Genomic DNA, 23875 nt, shown 5'->3' with positions numbered 1-23875 from the left:
TAAGTGTTTTAGTGGAGGTTTGCACATTTTAACTAACAAATTCTTCTTTATCTAGTGTTTGGTACGCACGAATAAAAAGCGGAATTGAATGGATCATTATAAGGGAATGAAGAAAAGGGTGTTTGGTTAGTCAATGGAATGAAATTACTTATTCCTTAAGGCATTTCATTCCCTCAAAATCATTACATTCACCTCATGTTTTTTTTTTTCATTCCATTCTCTCTTGCATCATTCATCAAAAACACCAAAAACCCACCACCTTCGTCACCACCACCACCCACACCGACGCCACCGACGCCATCGCCGCCTCCACCCGCAACCCGTCATCGCCTCCTCCGCCACCCCGACAGCCACCATAGTCGCCGCCATCACCCGCCACCATTGCCACCCACCGCCGCCACCGTTGCCACCCACCACCACCAACAGCTGCCGCCCACCGCCACCTCCGCCGCCACTAACCACCACCGACCCTCCCCCCTCGTTCGCCGCCTCCACCGCAACTCGCCGCCTCCGCCACCACCCACCATCGCCACCTATAACCACCCATAATCACTACCACCGACCACCACCACTCACTGCTTATTTTTGTCACACCCCGAAATATCAGAGCTGGCGTGACTGGACTGGTATCTTCAGTGCACAGCGGAAGTATTTGAGCTAAGACTTCTAAACAGTTGAACGCCCGCTAAGTACTCGAATCCCCATGGGTTCTCCTATTCCAACCGTTCCATAGTTTGTAAAATGCAACCTGGAAAGAAACATGCGAAAAAACAACATAAAGTTGAGCGAGTTCATAGTTTGTTTGTTTTGTATCAAATGCGTTTTAAAACACTTGTAATCTTGCATTTGAAAAACCGGTTTGTGAGATCTTAATATCTCAAAGCATTTGAAATGTCGTCTTTGTATATCGGTAACGAAATGTTTTCTGTTATGTCTATAAACCGATATATGTAACTGTTGAGTTTGTAAACCAATAATGAAATGTTTTCTGTCGTATCTGTAAACTGGTATTGAAATGATAGTATGTAGGATACTTATGGAATCTAAGGATCAATCAGTGTGTAGCTAATACACTGACCTATGCCATAAGTAAGTAACCAAACCGAGACAACTTTGTTATCAATTGGGATCGCAAAAGCACTCATAAAGGGTTACCAAACCTGGAGTGGAGTGCGCCTCAAACTCGATAGATCTATACCTTTTGCACCTTGGTCACTACATGATTAATGGTTACTAATGTCATCCTCCAACTTACGCACAGTGATCTGTTATCATCTAATTCCATAGCTACATACCTAGTATTAAAATATGTGTGTTATTGAGCCTTGCCCGTGTCATTGGGCCTTTGCCCATGTCATTGGGCCCTTGTCCATGTCATTGGGCCCTTGCCTATGTCATTGGGCCTTTGCCCACTTAATTGAAACTCATGCATGTTTCAAAAACCTTGTATTGTTGTAAGAACCGATAAGTTTAGCTTAAACCTTTTCGTAAACCATTTGAGTTCGTTGAAATCCTGTTGCGAAATGGTTTAGAAACATATGATTTTTGTTTATCAAAACATTGTGGTTTTGCAAAACTTGCATGTCTTTCCACCCCCGAATGTGACAACTGACACTTTTCTGTACATTCCGTACAATAATTAGACAGTAATCTGTGTTTAAGAACTGTGCATGGTATAGCTTACAAGACAAATGAATTTTTGATTACTGTTATATACATACAATGGCATTTCATGTTGCAAGACTTTTATCATTACTACATGCAACACGATATAGTTCTAATAATGCACAGAACAGAATTGACACCATTATCAGACAAACTAAAAGCACTGACGGAAGTTCAGTACATAGACAGACAGTGTTTTGAGGCCCAATATGAGCCAGAGACTACGTACTACACTAGTATAGTGTGTAGGAAAGTAAGGATCACAAAATTGCTTCACTAGGTGATAGTTAAAGTGCCGGAAAGTGCCTAAAACCCACTTAAAGTGCTGAATTCAGCATATTTCAGCAAAATTCAGCATTTTAACAAGTTTGTATCATGCAAAAATATGACTAAATGATCCTGAATGCTTTCCTAATTGTCGGGAATTAAAAGTGTCACAAAAGGGTACTTAAAGAACACTAAACGGTATAGTTTGACACTTTAACGAACCGGTATCTTACCGGACACTACCCGAAACACTAAAATTATACTAGAAACATTGTTTTAATGTTTCTGAGCTATTTATGATCCCCGAACACCCTAACACACTATATAACACATGTTACACATAAACACTCAACATTATACTTAACTTCAAACTAGATCTCTAACTTACCATTTAATCACAACTAATACCCCCCCCCCTTGGTTGGGACGGTCACCATGTGGCCCCCACCCCAAATCTTCTCTTGATCTTATTTGATCTTGCTTAATCTACCTAAGATTTGTTAGAGATTGTGTCTTGTACTTATGGAACACAAGACCCATTGGTTAAAAGAGTTAGATGGTTATAAGATGTCATGATCTCTCATTCTTACCCACACTTAATCACCACCTTCTCTCTCCCACCTTCTCCTCTCCTCTCGGCCGAGAACAAGGGCCACACCACCACCACCTTTCATCCATTGTCCATCCATTCCAAGATCATCCTAAGGTGTAAGAAGGTGTTTAAGGAAGTGTGGAGCTTGTGGATGTTGAAGGACCTCTCTTACTTGCTTTTATCTTCCACATTTGTCATCTCCAACATCTTGTGTCCATCCCTATCCATAGAGCTAGTAGTAAGGCTCTCATGATCTCTTGTTACTTCATATTTGGATGGTTAAAAAATGATATACATTGTTGATCTTGATGAACACTAAAGAATATAATCATGAAACTTTAACATAAGCTTATAAACATATGAATACTTGTTGATTTGTGTTGTTTTGCTTCTTGATGATTGATTATTTGTGTTAGTGATGTTAGACATCATATGGAACCAACTAGATTGTGATTAAACACATGATCTAGTAAGTTAAGATGGTGATCTTGTGAAAGACCAAGATCATCATGCTTTATGTTTTCATGAACTTGAAAAATGAAAGTGATTTTGTGATCAATGGAGTATGTAATATGTTACTAGATATAAACTTGGGTGATTTCAAAAATAGTATTCCAAAGAAACTAGGTTAAATCACAAAATTTACATAAACATTGTTTTTAAAGAAACTAACCATGTTTCTAGTGGTGAAACAAGTATAAGAATACATTGTTTACAAGAAAAATCCAAGACAATGATTTTTGGAAAAATCATCTAGTAAGTTGTAAACACCTAAATCTTCCAAGAATGAGATTTTTAAAGAAATAAATACACTTTAAAGGGTAACTAAACTTACTAAACACACTACCAAGTTACTACAAGTTTTTATGAAAGATCAAGTTCATGATTATTATATAAATAACATAGTTTTGGCACTTGGTAAGTGAAAGTTGCTTAGGGTTGATTATTGATTGTTTGTGATGATTTTGAAAAGAAAATGATATGCTTTGATAGCATGGACACCTCCATTTTTAGGGGAAACTATAGCAAAATTTTCTAAAAATATAAACACTTAGAAAAATATTTTCTAAACAAATACTTACAAGAGTGTTTTAACTATGGTTTTCAATATAAACTTTGCCATAGATTTTGTTACAAAAATACAAGTATTGGAGGTTGGTTTTTATAAATAAAAATGGATAAATATGTATTTAGAGTATATATTTACATTAAAGACACATTGTGTGTGATTATTTGTATACTTTGTGTATTAGTTATATTATTTTAGGATTTAAAGTAATATAACTTAATAAAATACCAAGAATTTACAATCCAAAAATATTACCAAAAATCATAAGGAATAAATATATAAGTTACCCACTTAATATTATGAAACCGAACGCAAGAACGTAACTTACAAAATATTCCGGAAAATACCGTCATAAATATATTTTTGGTAAATAATATTTTGGATACAAGAAATGAAAATATGATTTTTGTAAATATTACAAAAGTTATATTATATTGTCGACAAGGAGAAAATATATTATTTTTGGAAGTAAAAATATATTTTCTTGAATATTTAGAAGATATATGATTTTTGAGAAAAATATATGTTTTCTTGGAATACATTATTTTTGGAAATAAATATTGGATATTTATTCAATATTCCGGAATAATCAATTAAAAATTTAGTAAGAGTATACGTAACTAATACAAGAATACGAATATGATGTATGAGATACCCCCATCCTTGGGAAGGAAATACGAAAATAAATACTTGAGAAGTATTGTTACAAAAATATTATTTAACAATTATTCCAAAATTAAATATAATTTAAAGTTAAAATAATTATTATTTTAACAAGAAATTATAACTTGGAATAATATTGAAGGCATAAAAGAAACGTAACTCAAAAACGTAAATACTAAGGCAAGGCATGGCCTATTCGTCTAATAGACCCCAGTACATTGTAGATAGTCGTGTTTGCTGACGAGATTTGAGTTACGAGTACCGAAAACGCAAAACAGTGAGTTCATGTCCCCCTTTTCTCTTAACTGTTTTTGGTTTTATAACTCTCGGGGGCGGAATACATGTTACGAATGCTTAAACGTTATGAATTGACTATGAAATGCACTATTAGATCATGTGAGCATAGACTAAATAATGAAATGCCATTAATTCATAATTAGGGACGAAGGTTAGATCTAACGGGTACGACCGAACCCCACTCATGGTACTTGTGACCACTTGAGTGCTTCGGTGTCCCAGTCGAGGGAAATCGACATAGTCGAGGTGAATCGACATAGTCAAGGGAAATTGACATAGTCAAGGGAAATTGACATAGTCGAGGGAAATCGACATAGTCGAGGGAAATCGACATAGTCGAGGGAAATCGACAAGGGTATAAGCCTACTCATTTTGAGTGCTCCCTATGTCCTCACATGCTTTAATGTCCTTGTAAAACATTTATCTGATGTGTTCATAAATGCTATTCATACCTGTTTTCAAAGGAGTCTCTCAAAGGTTTACAAGTTTGCCAGTACTCACACAAAACGCATGAACTCGCTCAACTTTTGTTGATGTTTTCCAAAATTATATGTATTTCAGGTAACAGATTGGATCTTGGGCGCGGGTGTTGTTTCTAGAAGTGAATTCAAGTTTAGATGTCATCCACTTTTGTTGGTTTGTGACTTAGTCGAAGGTTGTGTTTTAAAACTTAAGTAACTGGTGTTTGTAATACTTTAAATTTTATGAATGGATGAACATCGATTTGATCATGTAGTTGTTTATTATGATTGAATGCAATGATATTAAACCAGTCACACATCATACAATTCCGCAAAAGTCAGGGTGTGATAGTTTGGTATCAGAGCTTCGATTGTAGTGACCTAGGATTCCTTCTCGAGTCTAGACTACAATCACTAGAGTTCTCTCACAAAAACATTTTTACAAAAAGGTTTTTCATTGCATTCACGTAAGCGTCAAGATCCATGAGTCAAACATTTTTCAAAGAAAGGACAAGGCAAGGACATTAGTAGGGAGGAGAATACCCCAAACAAAGGTGCCAATTAAGGCATAGTCTATGTGGGATAGACTTGCCATAGACAAAATGACCCCCCCCCAAGGGATAAACGAGAGTTATATGTGATATGATGCATTTATTCTCCTGCCTATGCTAAGTAACATACTTGTTTATTGAATTTTGATGGCACAGGGGGTGCCGTTGCATTTGTCCGTTGGGCAGAAAAGACTGACTCCGTTCTAAGAATGAGTAACTGTTCGCCCCAGCGGAGTGTTACCTTTATCTCAGGGTTGTTTTTAGATGGCGCACTCTCCTGGTGGAACCTTCAGGTTCAGACCCTCGGTGACGAAGCTGCTTATGCACTAAGCTGGGACGAGCTCAAGGAAATGATGGAGAAGAAATATTGTTCTAGGGCTGAAATCCAGAAGCTTGAGGTAGAGTTCTGGAATTTGAAAATGGACGGGCCGAAGTTTTTTTGAATATGTCCAGCGATTTCACGACTTGTCTAGGGTCGTTCCCTACTTAGTCAAGCCGGAATTCAAGAGGATTGAGCGATTCATTTGGGGACTTGCACCTCAAATTAGGAGCATGATTACTACCTCAAAGCCCCCAACCATCGCAGAGGCTATCGATTTGAGTGTCACTCTTACTGAAGAAGCTCTACGCATGGGAAAATTTTCGGAATCTGAGGATAACAAGAAAGAGACCCATGTAGAGTCATCAGGCAACAAGAAAAGGAAGTCTTCAAACCTAAAGATAGGCACCCAAGTCAGCTGTGGAAGCTCTAAAGCAAACAAAAGAAGGGAAGTGAACCCGCCCCATGGCAAGAAAGCTTATGGAGCCGCTAAATAGGCCGGTGGTAAGGTTTATTTGGGAAATAAGCCGAGATGCGAGGAATGCAATTTTTACCATGAAAGTCGATGTCTAAGGCCTAAGTGTGGAAAGTGTGGAAAGGAAGGGCACAACAAGGATGCTTATTGGGCGAAGGACCCAGATGGAAAAGATAATGGGAAAATTCCAGGTTGTTACAGGTGTGGTGAAGCAGGGCACTTTAAGAAAGATTGCCCTAGGAAGAACCAAGCAAGGAAGGGTCTTCACGATCGGAGCTCGTGAAGCACGCCAGGATCCAGATGCGGTTACGGGTACGTTCCCCATTAACCAACCTTATGCATCTATTTCTGATTAAATACTGACACCAACTATAACCTTGTATGCTTAGAACATAAGAAACTGCTTGGCCTAGTTTCGAGTAGAATAGACGTTCCGTATTCTTTAGTATTGGCGGATGGAAGGTTAGTAAGCGAAAGAGATGATTAAGGATTGTATTTTGGAGCCTAGAAGGCCGGAGCCTTCTATTACCATGTTGTGGTAATCAGCATGGATTGGATATCCAAGTATAGAGCTGAAGTTGTTCAGAAAAATCAGTCGCATCCCTCTTGCGAATGATGAAACACTTATAGTATACAACCTTCTTACAATAGGTGCAAGGGTACTAGGCCCCATAAGGCAGTAAAGTTGCGACATTTCACAGTGGTCGTAGAGACACGGAAGCACCTCCGAATAGACTGCATGGCTTTCCCTGCTCATATTGTCGATAAGGAGACCAAGGAGCTGGAGCTAGAAGACAACCCTGTGGTGGAGGAATTTCCAGAAGCCTTTCCTGAAGACTTGCCAGGAATACCTCCCTCAACGACGAGAGAAGGTTAGGATGAACCTCGTGCCAGGAGCGGCACCAGCGACAAGATAACGCCTTACCAACTAGTTTCGTCCGAGATACAAGAGCCTCTGCTGCAGCTGTGAGAGCTGCTAGACAGAGGAAATATACCAGGCCGAGTTTCTCACCTTGGGAAGCCCTAGTGTTATTCGTTAGGAAACAGGACAATAGTTTTTACACGCATACATAGCCTAATCTGAGAGTAACTCAGAGGGAATAATGAGGGAGAAAAGTATTACGCATGGATTACAGGGAGATAGACAACTAACCAACAAGAATAGGTACCCCTTACCGAGAACCGATGACTTGTCAGCCGACTATCAGGTCCCAAAAGTGGTGGACAAACAAAAGAGGAGGGGAAAATTTGTTGAGTAAATAGATTCAATGAACTTATAAAAAAATATTCTAGTTATTAAGAACTCAACGGGACCTTCTCCCTCAAATCAGACAAACAAAGAAGGGAATCCGGTTGTCCTGTCCGATCGGCCGGCCCAGCCGATCGGCTGGCCCGTTCGATCGGCCGGCCCAGCCGATCGGCTGGCCCAGCCGTTTGGCTGGCCCGTCCGTACGGAAGCCTTTAGTCCTCGTTTTTGGTGCGTTTTTGACTGTTTGGGCCATATTTTCATATATTCATATTACCATTTAATTACTTATCATAAATACTCACAAAAGGGTCGTATATACGTATCTATATAACCAATATTCGGTGCTATGATCGAGTTACGCGTGCCTTCGAGCGCGTTCTTCGATGTGATGTGCCACAATGATTATCGGGGCACTACTTGCTCGTGTTGCCGTCATCGTCACGATGGCTGGAGACATGGTACTCACCCGATAGTCTTTGTTAGCGTTGCTTGTTTACGTTTTGACACCTCACGGTTATCGAGGAGGGTAGATTAAGCCCTCACTCAATATCATCGTGAGTGTTATAATTTATGAAAATAGTTTTGTAATAGCGATAGAATATGCGTAATTATTCGATTATACTTCGATTTAGCGATATATCTGATATAGTTACATTATGATCCGAATCTCTAGTGCTAGGCGTAACGAGTGTATCGAGTAGTAACAACGCACGAAGGTGCGGGTTGTTACAGTCTCCCCTGCTTTAGGAAATTTCGTCCCGAAATTAATCCATTAGTAGGGTCGTACAAGTTGATGCGAATGAGAGTAGCGATTAAAAACGTCTAGATAGGTGAGCGATCGATTAAGATTCGACGAGCGAGAGGGATGAGAAGATACGACTTGAATATCCAACACAAAAACGATTCCACAACGTTTTAAATTTACCGATAACCGATTAATCTTCGAAGTTAAGAAAAATCTTCTCATGGCGCGGCGTTGACTGCATCGAGGTCCATACCAGCACTAGGGGAAGGGTTTTTTATTTTTTTGTTAGTTTAATAAAAGATTTTGAGTTACACATCTTAAAAGAATTCGATGGTAAAAATTTAGTTTTAAGAAAAACTCTCCTTCAACGTAGGTTCGAGCGGAAACTCGATTGTCGAACCATCGTTTTCGGGAAGGTTTCTTTTAGTTATTGCAAAAGTTTTAAGGAAATCTGGGACTTATGAAACTTCCATTGGGCATGGAGCTAACCTGATTTGGTGTTTTCTCCATGTTGTAAGGAGATTTCACTTGTCCAACAGGTTTGATAAAATTTTATAAAAATTGCTTTTCTTTAACAGCACAGATAATTAATTTACATCGAGCCCCACGTGGTACTTTCCCGCGAAAGTTTGTTAATATGATTAAGACACTTATATATAGGAAGTACCAGCGGCGTATCCACCATGTTTTGCCCATATTACTTCTGTTTCGCGAGGCGGTGTAACGCGCGCTGATAAGACAGATAGAATTTCGATCCCTCGGTCCAGGCGATAGGATGCCAGACCGAGTCTTGAATTGAAGCGAATTGGGTGCAGACAAAGCGTTGATAGCGAGTGCGAGTAGTTCGATCATACGAAACATTGATATGGCACACCAGGTTAGATGGCGATTGATAAGCGATAGCGAATGACGCGATTTGGTTCGACTAGATACGATTTCGATTTGTTTCCACATAAAACCCACATGGCATGTTTCCACAAGAGGTGCTAATATGGCAAACGCCACGTTTCCCATATTAGTTCCATCTCGTGAAGCGATGTCATGTACTCTAATACCACGCAAACTGCGATGACTTCCAAGCGATAACCGAATATCGATAGGCAATAGACCCTGATAGATAATAAGTAGCGATTATTGCGTTGCGAGCGATATGCGATTCGATTGAGTTGAATACACCACAACTATTAACTAATCATTAGCCCGTATGGCCTTTTTCCACGAAAGTCTGCTAATATGGTTAAAACATCACCATGTTTCAGCCCTATTAGTTTTGTCTCGTGAAGCGAGGTCGTGCGCGCTAACATAACACCTAAATTACGTACATCGATAAGTAATAACGAAGCGCGATAAGGGTATCGCGGTGATGGGGGAGGCGTGAGATGCGTCAAAGCGAAAAAGCGAAAAAGCGACGAGTGATTTGCGATACTCGTCTAGCGATCCACAATAAGCGATCCACACCAGGCAGTAGAAGTCCCCACAATAGTCGATAACCAGCGTTAGAGATTGTGAGATAAACACATGATGCGATTGCGATTTCGAGCCACACATCGAGTGATATTGATTGCGAGATAGATCTGACAAAACTGCGATTGAGTTACGATGTAGACTTACGACCAGTCTTGCGTTGCTCCAATTGCTCTTCGGGGTGAACTTACCTAAGTCCATCGATGTGGCAATTGTGTTGCGTACGCAGACTTACGAGAAGTCTCGCAGTGATGCGATTTTGTTTTGTTACGCCTTGCGATCGATTGTAGTGTGTTGAAAATAACCATAATAATGTAAATAGGTCTAATAACGTTCAACTCCATATGACACTTTCTTCACGAAACTTTGGTAGTATGGTAAAGCACACCTTGCGTTACCCCTACTACTTATGTCCCGTGATTCGGTGTCATGCTTTGTTGACATGATCAAGACGCGACCACCACGCTTGATCAGGCTTTTAACGTTATGGCACCATTAGAATTTCACTACATTCTCCGTGCACTGACCAAGGTAATCCCGTGTGCACCCGCGATTAGTTGTTCCTTGAACGTCTATCGTACCTCATTCTAAGAGTGTTGTAAGGGTAAAATACGTTATATAGTGCATAGTGCTAGCGTTTAGACGGTGCTCGAATATAAGAGAAATAGAGTCCACATGCGACGATAGATGAAATAAGCTCCACACATAAAGAAATCGATAGCGATAAGTCGTATTATTACAACAATATTAGAAGCAAACTAACGTTGCTGCGGAGGGCACCTGCGGAGACTGCGGTTGTTGCTGACTCCCTTCAAGGTTGCGGTCCTGCACGGCAGCGCTGTGTATGATGACCATACCAGTTGCAATTTGTGCAATAGTGACAATTTGCTTCTGGCGGGTGATGATACGTGCACGTGAAACACAGGGGATGAGGCCCATTGTAAGCACGTTTCGGTTGAACTAGGACTGATCGGAGAGGTTCGGGTTGCGGCAGTCAAGTTGTTGAAGAGTCTGGGCTCACGGTCTTTCATTTGCGGCTAGGTTGTACTTCCTGACATGATGCAGTGTCGTTGTCGGATTCGCCTGATGATTTGGCGGAGACATTGTCGGAGCAATCCTTAAAAGAACCTTCAGAGGAGCTGTTAGATGAACCATGGACCGATTCTCTAGAGGAATCGTCGGATGAGTTGATGATGATTGCTTGATGAGCTTGTTTGACAGGCTTCTTGGAGAAGAACCCATCCAAGACTCGTTTGCTGTTAATCTCTGCGGCTAAACGGTAGGCTTCTTCGATGGTAGCAGGTCTTGCAGCTTCGACAAAATCACCCACACACTCGGGCAAGCCGCGAATGTATTTTGCGATGGCTTTCCTTGGAGTGTCAACTTGACTTGGGCAGATTGCACTAAGTTGCTTGAACCTTGCGGTATAGCCAGCATTGTCACCTTCGGTTTGCTTGGTTTCCCAAAATTCATTTTCTAGCTTTTGGACTTCGTGAGGAGGACAATATTCTTCTTTCATGAGTTCCTTCAGCTCGTCCCATGAGAGGGCGTAAGCTGCGGAGATCCCACGTTTGTTGCGTTCGGCGGTCCACCAGTTGAGTGCTCGTGATTGAAATACCCCGGTAGCACAAGTAGTACGGAAACTATCGGGACACCCACTTTGTCGAAGGGTGACTTCGATAGAATCGAACCACTGGAGTAGTTGGGGAACACCTCCTTCACCTGTGAATTCCATCGGGTCACAGGCTTTGAAGTGTTTGTAGAGAAAAGTAGATTGCGGCGCTTCCGTCGTAGAGTCCTTCGCGGCTCGAGCGTTGCTGAGAGAGTGCACTTGAGCGACAATTTGAGGAATGAGCTTGACCACTTCCTTGGTCACAAGCGAGGCAATCCTCTTATCGGCGCTTCGTTTGGCTCTTCTCCTAGCTATTCGTTTCGAGATAGAGTTGTTGGAAGGCATCTAGACAGAGAGAGAGATTTGGAATAAGATTCGATCATAATGATTTTGGGTTTACGATGCGATTGAGTGCGATCGAAGCTTGTAATGTGCAATATATATATATATATATAGACTTCACATAGGAACCACATAGGAGACACAAAACTTCCTAGATTCTCACACAATGTTTTGATTGTACTTACTACTTAGACATAGATAGTTGTAGTTCGTACTTACACACATATATTATGGTTTAGAATGCGCGAGGACGCGTTGAGAGAGTGATTGCGAGAGAAATCGGACAATTTGGACATTAGTTTTGTTGCGATCATTCGGTCTTTGTTTTGGATTACGATGGCTGTGCGAGTTGTGTGCTTGGTAAAACTGTGAGCGAAGATTGATAATCGCAATTAAACACATAAACGTAACTGGGTTCATCAAATCGTAAATCCGGCGAGTTGTAGGCTTAGTAAAATACTCGGAGTGCCTCGGGTGTTTAGGCATCGACTACCCAAGGTAACTCAATCACACCCAACAAGTTCGTGCACACGCGTTGACTCTAGAGGTTTATGCTTCCACTGGGATGCAGCTCATGGCATTCATCCTCCAAGTCATCGCGTGGCTCGAGTTATTGTGATGGTCGAGTCCCTGGTGAGAGCTTTTTGAAAAATATTTTAGGGAGTGGAACGGTTCATTAAGGTATGGGTTTCACCCCTGACTTAACAGTTTCGTTCCCAATTTGTGGTTACGCTCATCGAATGAATCTGAGAGCTCCACTAGAATTTCGAAAGGGAGGCTTTCGTCGATGTATGGATGTCACTCCTGACTCAACGAAAGATTCTCATGCTAGAAAAATGCGCTGAGTGAGCAATCCTATCGAGAGTTACTGGTTTTCACACCTGGTCTCGACTGGATCACTCGGTTGTGAGATGCGAGTATTTTCGAAAACATGTGTATTATGTCCGCCTTAGGAAAGGCTAAGTAGTATTCCAGCCTTAGGAAAGGCTTCTTCGTGTGAAATTGTAGTATGCGGGGTTCATACAAAGTCATAGTTTTTGCAATTTCGATCAGAAGCATCAGGTAGGCGCAATACAAACCTTACTGGGTTCGTACGAGGCAGCCTGTGGGTGCTTAGACTATAGACTAGGTCGTTCTCTAAGACGTCGACCCGGACTAGGTCGAGTCTTGCCTAATTCCCTATAATTATGGCTCTGATACCAATCTGTCACACCCCAACCGGTGGCGGAATCATCGGGGCGCGGCACTAGGCGAATCAGATTGCTCAAGAGAATCCATAACGACTATATTGCCATAATATTCATTACATTTGTTATCCCATACTAACAAACAATACAATCACATAAGTTATCACAGATTTCTTGTCCTCTCGAACAATTCAAATCCGACAACCTAGATTTTAGGTGAGTTTCTAGACTTCCTAGCTTGATTTGATGTAGACTTCGACTAAACCTGCAACATACATTAAAATATTGTCAATACAAAAGTATTGGCGAGTATACAGGTTTGATATGTAATAGTATAATAGATTAAAATGCTGCGAATTTCCACATGCATAAACGTAATACACGATATATATACTCACAAAACTGATACTACTAGCTAAGTCCTCGATGCTCGATTCTTCGATGGCATAACTAGACCCCGTCGGGCGCAATAGTACTATACTAGTCGTGGTGGGACGTCACGAGTATAAGTCCTAGCATACATGCAACTAGCATCACGTATATCTATGCAAACAGTTATTCGCAAGTGATAAATTGACAATTTGAATCATTCGTTTGATAAGTTCGGTTTATAAGGAACGTATGTTACACCAAAATTCGATAAAAAGGGGTTAAGTATACTCCCAGTGCGTATTTGGTTGGATTGACGGGATGATGCCTGAGAATGCCCTGATTTCAGACTGATTACATGAGTATTGGATTACGCGTTAAATGGTATCGGAATACACGAAATTGGACGAAGTTAGATCGAAAGTTGGCCCATTCGGATAGGCCGTCCGATCGGATAGGCTGTTCGATCGGATGGTCAGCTCGATCGAGTGGGCTGCTCGATCGGCCAGCCCGTCCGATCGGCTCGCCTGGCCGATCGGCTGGACCGCTCGGTCGACTGGGCCGCTCGATTGGCTGGGCCGCTCGATCGACTGGGCCGCTCGATCGGCCAGCCTGTCCAGCTGTTTTTCGATGATTTTCGCGTGTTTTCGGTGGTTTGGTCGGGACGTTGTTGTGACGTGTTGAACAACTGGAATCCCATCAATTTCCGACCTGTTCTAACGGCCGGGAATCACCCCGTTCCATTAGGACTTGTCGTTCTTGACAGTTTTCCTTTGTTTAACCCGTACTTGGTGGTTACATTGCTAGGAATCAGATCTTTGACCAACACGTCACTAGGAATGAGTAGAAGGTCGGTCTAAGCTCTGGTTCTACCGTTTTTATGTATAGATCTGATGTGAAAACCTTGATTATCCTTATGGAGTTTCTTAGATCTGCGTTGTTCTTGGTGGAATGAGGTCAACACTTGAAGTTCATAAGAACTTCATGATGACATCACTCTAGAACATCTCAACCCCGTAACTTCTTGGTTAGAAAACATGGATTTAGACGAGATTTATGTAAAAATCGTATGGAAACAATTCGGATCTGGGTTGCTCTTCATGGGATGACATCACCTTTGAGGAACTCCATGGTGACATCACCCTAGAACACTCCAAATCCGTTGATTTCACGGTTAAAAGTTGAGATTTGAAAGGTAGAAAGGTGAAGAAATGCATATAGATCAAGGAAGTACAAGATTCGAGTTAAAAACTTACAAGAATCGCGAGAAATCGAGAGATTAAGGGGCTGGAACGTCTTGGTCGAGTAGCAACAGCAACAACAAGTGTTTGGGGTGAAAAGGGGGGTATTTATAGGCAAGGAAGGAGGGAAAAGGAGGAAGGGTGGGCCGGATCGGTTGGCCTGTTCGGTCGGCCGGCCCAACCGATCGGCTGGCCTGTCCGATCGGGCGGCCCAGCCGATCGGCTAGTCCGTTCGATTGGGTGGCCCAGCCGGTTGGTTGTCCTGTCCGATCGGCCGGCCCAGCCGATCGGCTGGCCCGTTCGATCGGCCGGCCCAGCCGATCGGCTGGGATCGACTGGCCCAGCCGTTTGGCTGGCCCGTCCGTATGGAAGCCTTTAGTCCTCGTTTTTGGTGCGTTTTCGAATGTTTGGGCCATATTTTCATATATTAATATTACCATTTAATTACTTATCATAAATACTCACAAAAGGGTCGTATATACGTATCTATATAACCAATATTCGGTGCTATGATCGAGTTACGCGTGCCTTCGAGTGCGTTCTTCGATGTGATGTGCCATAATGATTATCGGGGCATTACTTGCTCGTGTTGCCGTCATCGTCACGACGGCTGGAGACATGGTACTCACCCGATAGTCTTTGTTAGCGTTGCTTGTTTACGTTTTGACACCTCACGGTTATCGAGGAGGGTAGATTAAGCCCTCACTCAACATCATCGTGAGTGTTATAATTTATGAAAATAGGTTTGTAATAGCGATAGAATATGCGTAATTATTCGATTATACTTCGATTTAGCGATATATCTGATATAGTTACATTATGATCCGAATCTCTAGTGCTAGGCGTAACGAGTGTATCGAGTAGTAACAGCGCACGAAGGTGCGGGTTGTTACATAGGGATCGGGACCATTGCTCACAAGCTGAAACTTTCAGAAAAGATCAGTAGTAATCACGACACATTCCACGTGTCTAGCCTTTAGAGGAGTCTGACTCAAGGAACAGTCGTTATTCCCACAAACAAGGTGCGGGTTGTTAAGGTTGTGGACTGAAAGTCCACAAATACAGAGAAGACGTAATTGATTTATTTGAGTACGTTGGAATTCATATCATGGCCCAGAGTTACTTGGGAACATGAAGACCAATTTTAAACCTAAGTGACCACATTTGATTCACAACTCCCCTGCGACCGATGGCATCGCTTGAATTTCGGGACGAACTTCTTTTAACGGGGGGAGAATGTGACAACTGTCACTTTTCCGTACATTCCGTACAATAATTAGACAGTAATCTGTGTTTAAGAACTGTGCATGGTATAGCTTACAAGACAAATGGATTTCTGATTACTGTTATATACATACAATGACATTTCATGTGGCAAGACTTTTATCATTACTACACGCAACACGATATAGTTCTAATAATGCACAGAACATAATTGGCACCATTATCAGACAAACTAAAAGCACTGACGGGAGTTCAGTACATAGACAGACAGTGTTTTGAGGCCCCGTATGAGCCAGAGACTACGTACTACACTAGTATAGTGTGTAGGAAAGTAAGGATCACAAAATTGCTTCACTAGGTGATAGTTAAAGTGCTGGAAAGTGCCTAAAACCCACTTAAAGTGCTGAATTCAGCATATTTCAGCAAAATTCAGCATTTTAACAAGTTTGTATCATGCAAAAATATGAATAAATGATCCTGAATGCTTTCCTAATTGTCGGGAATTAAAAGTGTCACAAAAGGGTACTTAAAGAACACTAAACGGTATAGTTTGACACTTTAACGAACCGGTATCTAACCGAACAACCGGACACTACCCGAAACACCAAAATTATACTAGAAACATTGTTTGAATGTTTCTGAGCTAGTTGTGATCCCCGAACACCCTAACACACTATATAACACATGTTACACATAAACACTAAACATTATACTTAACTTCAAACTAGATCTCTAACTTACCATTTAATCACAACTAATACCCCCCCCCTTGGTTGGGACGGTCACCATGTGGCCCCCACCCCAAATCTTCTTTTGATCTTATTTGATCTTGCTTAATCTTCCTAAGATTTGTTAGAGATTGTGTCTTGTACTTATGGAACACAAGACCCATTGGTTAAAAGAGTTAGATGGTTATCAGATGTCATGATCTCTCATTCTCACCCACACTTAATCACCACCATCTCTCTCCCACCTTCTCCTCTCCTCTCGGCCGAGAACAAGGGCCACACCCCCACCACCTTTCATCCATTGTCCATACATTCCAAGATCATCCTAAGGTGTAAGAAGGTGTTTAAGGAAGTGTGGAGCTTGTGGATCTTGAAGGACCTCTCTTACTTGCTTTTATCCTCCACATTTGTCATCTCCAACATCTTGTGTTCATCCCTAGCCATAGAGCTAGTAGTAAGGCTCTCACGATCTCTTGTTACTTCATATTTGGATGGTTAAAAGATGATATACATTGTTGATCTTGATGAACACTAAAGAATATAATCATGAAACTTTAGCATTAGCTAAAAAACATATGAATACTTGTTGATTTGTGTTGTTTTGCTTCTTGATGATTGATTATTTGTGTTAGCGATGTTAGACATCATATGGAACCTTCTAGATTGTGATTAAACACATGATCTAGTAAGTTAAGGTGGTGATCTTGTGAAAGACCAAGATCATCATGCTTTATGTTTTCATGAACTTGAAAAATGAAAATGATTTTGTGATCAATGGAGTATGTAATATGTTACTAGATATAAACTTGGGTGATTTCAAAAATAGTATTCCAAAGAAACTAAGTTAAATCACAAGATATACATAAATACTGTTTTCAAAGAAACTAACCATGTTTCTAGTGGTGAAACAAGTATAAGAATACATTGTTTACAAGAAAAATCCAAGAGAATGATTTTTGGAAAAATCATCTAGTAAGTTGTAAACACCTAAATCTTCCAAGAATGAGATTTTTAAAGAAATAAACACACTTTAAAGGGTAACTAAACCTACTAAACACACTTCCAAGTTACTACAAGTTTTTATGAAAGATCAAGTTCATAATTATTATGTAAATAGCATAGTTTTAGCACTTGGTAAGTGAAAGTTGCTTAGGGTTGATTGTTGATTGTTTGTGATGATCTTGAAAAGAAAATGATATAATTTGATAGCATGGACACCTCCATTTTTAGGGCAAACTATGGCAAAATTTTCTAAAAATATAAACACTTAGAAAAATATTTTCTAAACAAATACTTACAAGAGTGTTTTAACTATGGTTTTCAATATAAACTTTGCCATAGATTTTGTTACAAAAATACAAGTATTGGAGGTTGGTTTTTATAAATAAAAATGGATAAATATGTATTTAGAGTATATATTTACATCAAAAACACATTGTGTGTGATTATTTGTATACTTTGTGTATTAGTTATATTATTTTAGGATTTAAAGTAATATAACTTAACAAAATACAAAGAATTTACAATCAAAAAATATTAGCAAAAATCACAAGGAATAAATATATAAGTTACCCACTTAATATTATGAAACCGAACGCAAGAACGTAACTTACAAAATATTCCGAAAAATACCGTCATAAATATATTTTTGGTAAATAATATTTTGGATACAAGAAATGAAAATATGATTTTTGTAAATATTACAAAAGTTATACTATTTTTTCGACAAGTAGAAAATATATTATTTTTGGAAGTAAAAATATATTTTCTTGAATATTTAGAAGATATATGATTTTTGAGAAAAATATATGTTTTCTTGGAATACATTATTTTTAGAAATAAATATTGGATATTTATTCAATATTCCAGAATAATCAATTAAAAATTTAGTAAGAGTATACGTAACAAATACAAGAATACGAATATGCATGTATGAGATACCCCCATCCTTGGGAAGGAAATACGAAAATAAATACTTGAGAAGTATTGTCACAAAAATATTGTTTAACAATTATTCCAAAATTAAATATAATTTAAAGTTAAAATAAATATTGTTTTAACAAGAAATTATAACTTGGAATAATATTGAAGGCATAAAAGAAACGTAACTCAAAAACGTAAATACTAAGGCAAGGCACGGCCTGTTCGTCTAATAGACCCAGTACATTGTAGGTAGTCGTGTTTGCTGACGAGATTTGAGTTACGAGTACCGAAGACGCAAAACAGTGAGTTCATGTCCCCCTTTCTCTTAACTGTTTTTGGTTTTATAACTCTCGGGGGTGGAATACATGTTACGAATGCTTAAACGATATGAATTGACTATGAAATGCACTATTAGATCATGTGAGCGTAGACTAAATAATGAAATTCCATTAATTCATAATTAGGGACGAAGGTTAGATCTAACGGGTACGGCCGAACCCCACTCATGGTACTTGTGACCACTTGAGTGCTTCGGTGTCCCAGTCGAGGGAAATCGACATAGTCGAGGTGAATCGACATAGTCAAGGGAAATTGACATAGTCAAGGTAAATTGACATAGTCGAGGGAAATCGACATAGTCGAGGGAAATCGACAAGGGTATAAGCCTACTCATTTCGAGTGCTCCCTATGTCCTCACATGCTTTAATGTCCTTGTAAAACATTTATCTGACGTGTTCATAAATGCTATTCATACCTGTTTTCAAAGGAGTCTCTCAAAGGTTTACAAGTTTGCCAGTACTCACACAAAATGCATGAACTCGCTCAACTTTTGTTGATGTTTTCCAAAATTACATGTATTTCAGGTAACATATTGGATCTTGGGCGCAGGTGTTGTTTCTAGAAGTGAATTTCAAGTTTAGATGTCATCCACTTTTGTTGGTTTGTGACTTAGTCGAAGGTTGTGTTTTAAAACTTAAGTAACTGGTGTTTGTAATACTTTAAATTTTATGAATGGATGAACATCGTTTTGATCATGTAGTTGTTTATTATGATTGAATGCAATGATATTAAACCAGTCACACATCATACGCTTCCGCAAAAGTCAGGGTGTGACACTGAAAACATTTATAAAAATGTAAAACAGTAAAAAGTGGGGGTTATGAACTCAACTTGACATTCCTGGGCAATGCTAGCTTAGCGTGATTCCGTAGTGTCGTTCCAAGAACGTGTATTTGGCTAGCGTGCAACTATGACATTCCTACGAAGGAATACTTATAAGTTTCTAGTATAACGACGTAGTTAAACTACGTGTCCGAGCTCTACCGAATCGTTAATCATACGATTCCTAGGTAGTGTTATCTTGGCTTAGAATAACCAATCTATGGTTATTTGATCGCATTTGTAATCGGGATAAAACTAAGTCTCGGAAGCGACTTAGTTTTCCGAAGGATTTAGGATATATATATATATATATGTGTGTGTGTGTGTGTGTGTGTATGTGTAGAAATAAATATTTACGAAGTCGTGCTAGTAGTCGCGAATAGAAGGCGTAGATGAAATAGTAGTACGACTCTTCGTAGTTTTTGTAAGACGTAGATATATACCGTTTGTTATAGTCTTACGGTAAAATATTGTATGCCGTTTAGGCGTTCAAAAATTAATATAAATAATTATATTTACTTTATAAAATTATTCAAAATTATCGGCGTTTGAGATAAATGTAAACACTTACGTTTATTTTATAAAAGTAATCGAAAGTATTCGAATTATCGACGTCTGAAATAAATATAAATAATTATATCTATTTTATAAAATTTCGAGTCGTAAACGTTGTCAATAAATATAGTATTTATTATAAACAATCGTCGAATAATAGACGTTTGGATTAAACACAAGAAATTTTGTTTATACGAAATAAGTTTCGGTGTTTTGTAATCTTGTATTCGCTTTTGTGGAAATGTTATAAACTCGTTTTGTAAGTCGTAAAGCGTCGCCAAAATAAATATATTCTTATATTTGTTTTATAAAAATACCTCAATCTCGTTAGATATCGTTTTTGTGTTATGAATACGTTTCGTATTACGAATTTTACGAAAAAACGGACAGAGTTTCCTCTGTTTTTTCGAATAACCCGACAATAAAAGTCGTCGTATTTTATCAAAATTCAACAATAATCAACGCAGTGTAATCAAAATGTAATTTTCGCCAAAGTATCAAAACCTAAACTAGTAAATAATCGAATCGGGTCGAGCTCGGTCGCGTATTACTATTAAAAATCTAAACTAACGTATATTAACTCGCTACTTCTAGTTTGTTACCGATTCTTCGAGTTGACCGCTGTGGACCCGAGTTGACTCGGGTTTGACGGAGTCTTTGACTAGCGTTGACTGAGTTGACCCGACATCGAACCGAGTTGACCGGGTTTGACTTGTTGACCCAAATTGTCACGAACCACAATCTGACCCATCGAACCGCACCCGAACCGCGGTTGACCAGCTTTGATCGAGACCCGCTGTGCCGTGAACCCGAACCAATCCGGAAACTCACTTGAAACACCCGAAACAACCCAAACCCAAATCTGACCCGAAGTTAACCCGTACCAGAACTCGAAGTTGAACCCGAGCCTGTGACCAAAACCTGAACCAGAACCTCACCATAATTGCCGCCACCGCGTGGCGGTGTCGTGTGCTCTTCCGACGGTCGTCGTCAATGACCAGACACCACCATCATCATCAACACCCCCAACCTCCTGATACAACACAAAACTGCCAAAAAAAAAATGGAGATCTACAAGAAACCAAGATGTAGAAGAACTAGATCACAAAGCTTACCGGAGTTTTAGTCGGAGCAGCCTTTTTACCATCGCACCATCACCTCCGTCTTCGTCATCATCGTCCGGAGAGCAGCCTCAAGCAACCGCCGTCACCATCATCGGAAAAACGGGACATGGGGGTGAAGCCAGAGAGGTCGTCGGAGCTCGAATCGGAGAGGGAGAGGAGAAAGGTGTGGCTGGGTGTGTCTTTGAAGGAACAAGAACAGGGGTGAGTGGTGTGTAAGATGAAGTGGGGGTCGGGTGTCTCGTCGGGTGTGGTTGGAACAAGAATAGCCGGCAACAGCCGGCACCTCCGGCTCCGTCGCCGGAGCAGGTGTCGCGAGAGAGAGAGAGAGAGGGTGAGGGCACTGGTTTCATCTAGGGTTTTGTTGCATAGAGTGAAGAAGAAGGAGATGCAGAGGAGAAATGAAGACTGTAGTTGTGTGCGTGAATTTGTTTAGGGTTTCAAAATCATAAAAGGGCTTTTATACTTAGGTTTTCTCAAATGGGTTGGGCCCAGGGCCCGGTAACGTGTTTTGAGCGGCCCGATAATTCTCCGAAGCCCGTTTTTTTTTGGGTAAAGGGTTACCCCGGTGATTCTATATATGCACAACCAAAAACATACAAGTAGTGTAGTGAGTCTACACTAGTTCAATCATGAGACACACCCCATGAAAGTCAAGCCAAAAACCAAACCAAAACAAAACAACCAAAATAGGAAACGACTACTAGACTAACATCTAGAAAAAGAACAACCAAACACAACTAATCAGCCCCCATCGTCGCCTTTGACATCCGCATAGATCTCCCATTCTTCAAGAATCTTTCGCACCCTGACGGTATCCTTCAACTTTGCTCCCATCAATTTGTATCGCACTGTTTTGATAATAACATCCACTAACCGTCTCAGGAGGTCTCAGTTGATTTTTAAACAACCTAGCATTCCTCTCTTGCCAAATGTTATATGCAGCAGCCGCAACGAGAAGCTTAGCAACATAAGTATCAGCCCTCTTATGATGGACACGAGCACTAAGCCAGTGAACAATCTCCGACCAAATCGGGCTGACCGAACTCATCCCCCCTCGATCCCGAATTAGCGTCCATACCCGAGAAGAATACTTGCACTCAAAGAACAAATGTGGGTGGGAATCAAAATTCTCAAAGCACATTAAGCAACACATCATATTCATGTTTTTCCTACGAGACATATCCCATTGCAGAATTTTATCTTGCGTAAGGAGCTTACGTTTCATAATCAACCACATCATGAAAGCGTGCCTCGGAATGCACTGGGCGAACCACACAATATTGCACCAATCAATATCCGGCTCCCTATGACGCAACGAGTGCCAAACCCCAGACGAAGAAAACCCATTAAGATCATTACCATCCTTCCAAAGAAGCCTATCATGACGCAACGGGTCCAATCGGACTTGATCAATCTGAATAAGAACAGGGAATAAGTCCCTCCACGCCATAGGCCATCTCCAACCACCATTCGAATACACATCAGCCACCGAATCCTCCAACCTAAAATCAACGTCGGTAATAACTCTAGACGAAAGAAAATCGGCCAGAGGCCCCAACTCGGTCCACGTATCATACCAAGCTGAAGTAGAATCACCATTACCAACATCCGACCAAATATGTTTTCTAACCAGCGGCCGTAACTGAGAAAGCTTTCGCCACGACCAACAGCTATTTGCGGGCGTTTTACATACCCAAAAGCTCTTACCCTTCAACCGATATGAGTGCACCCAATCAACCCATAAGGAATCCCGTTTAGAAACAATGCTCCAAATGTGAGACGTCATCAACGCTTTATTCATATCCCCCACGCGTCTAATACCCAAGCCCCCTTCATATTTAGGCGTACAAACCAATTTCCAAGAGACTTTAGATTTACCTTTACTGAACGCAAACTCTTGAGACCATAAAAAGTTTCTCATTTTAGCTTCAAGATCCTTGATAATTCGAATCGGCAAAATAAAAACTGAGGCCCAATAGATATGCATAGAAGATAGAACAGAGTTAATAAGCTGAAGTCTTCCCGCGAACGATAACAGCTTATTTCTCCAATGCATGATACGCTTCTCTAACCTTTCCACAAGAACTCGACAGTCGTTGTAACCAAGCCTAGCCGAAATCAAAGGGACCCCCAAATACTTGACAGGCAGCTTTCCTTCCTTAAAAGGCATAATATCCAGAATAGCTTGTTTAGTATGATTTTTCACATTGCAAAAGAAGACCGTACTTTTCTGGTTGCTCGGGACCAACCCCGACATCTTAGTGAAACTCGAGAGAGAAGACATAATGCACTTAGCCGAATTAACTTCCCCTCTAGCGAACAAAAACAAGTCATCTGCAAAGCAAAGATTGATGATTCGCTGTCTTTCACACCGATTATGGAACCTGAAAGAAGAATCAATTCGAACCGAATGCTGCAAAATACTCGTTAAGACCTCCATAACTAAGGTAAATAGATATGGGGACATCAGATCACCCTGCCTTAACCCACGTTTTCCTTTGAAGAAACCATGCACTGAGTCGTTAACACAAACCGAAAATGAGGTGGTAGAGACGCATACCATAATCCACTCCACCATTTTGATGTTAAAAC

General features: G+C 40.3%; 1 long non-coding RNA gene across 2 annotated transcripts; it reads right to left on the bottom strand.

The window, feature by feature from the left end:
* Positions 1-510: 510 nt before the first annotated feature.
* Positions 511-21728, bottom strand: LOC110940724. 2 transcript variants are annotated; one of them, XR_004893031.1, is made up of 3 exons: positions 20762-21728; positions 19614-19701; positions 511-748 (listed from the first exon to the last, which is right to left on the bottom strand). It is a non-coding gene; the product is annotated as an uncharacterized LOC110940724 (long non-coding RNA). The 2 variants fall into 2 exon arrangements; XR_004893030.1 differs by lacking the exon at positions 511-748 and having other exon boundaries at positions 19408-19701.
* Positions 21729-23875: the final 2147 nt, after the last annotated feature.

This window comes from Helianthus annuus, chromosome 5 (assembly GCF_002127325.2).
Source record: "Helianthus annuus cultivar XRQ/B chromosome 5, HanXRQr2.0-SUNRISE, whole genome shotgun sequence".
Classification (NCBI taxonomy): Eukaryota; Viridiplantae; Streptophyta; class Magnoliopsida; order Asterales; family Asteraceae; genus Helianthus; species Helianthus annuus.
Note: the sequence above shows the minus strand (reverse complement) of the source record. Positions and strands in the feature narration are given on the sequence as shown.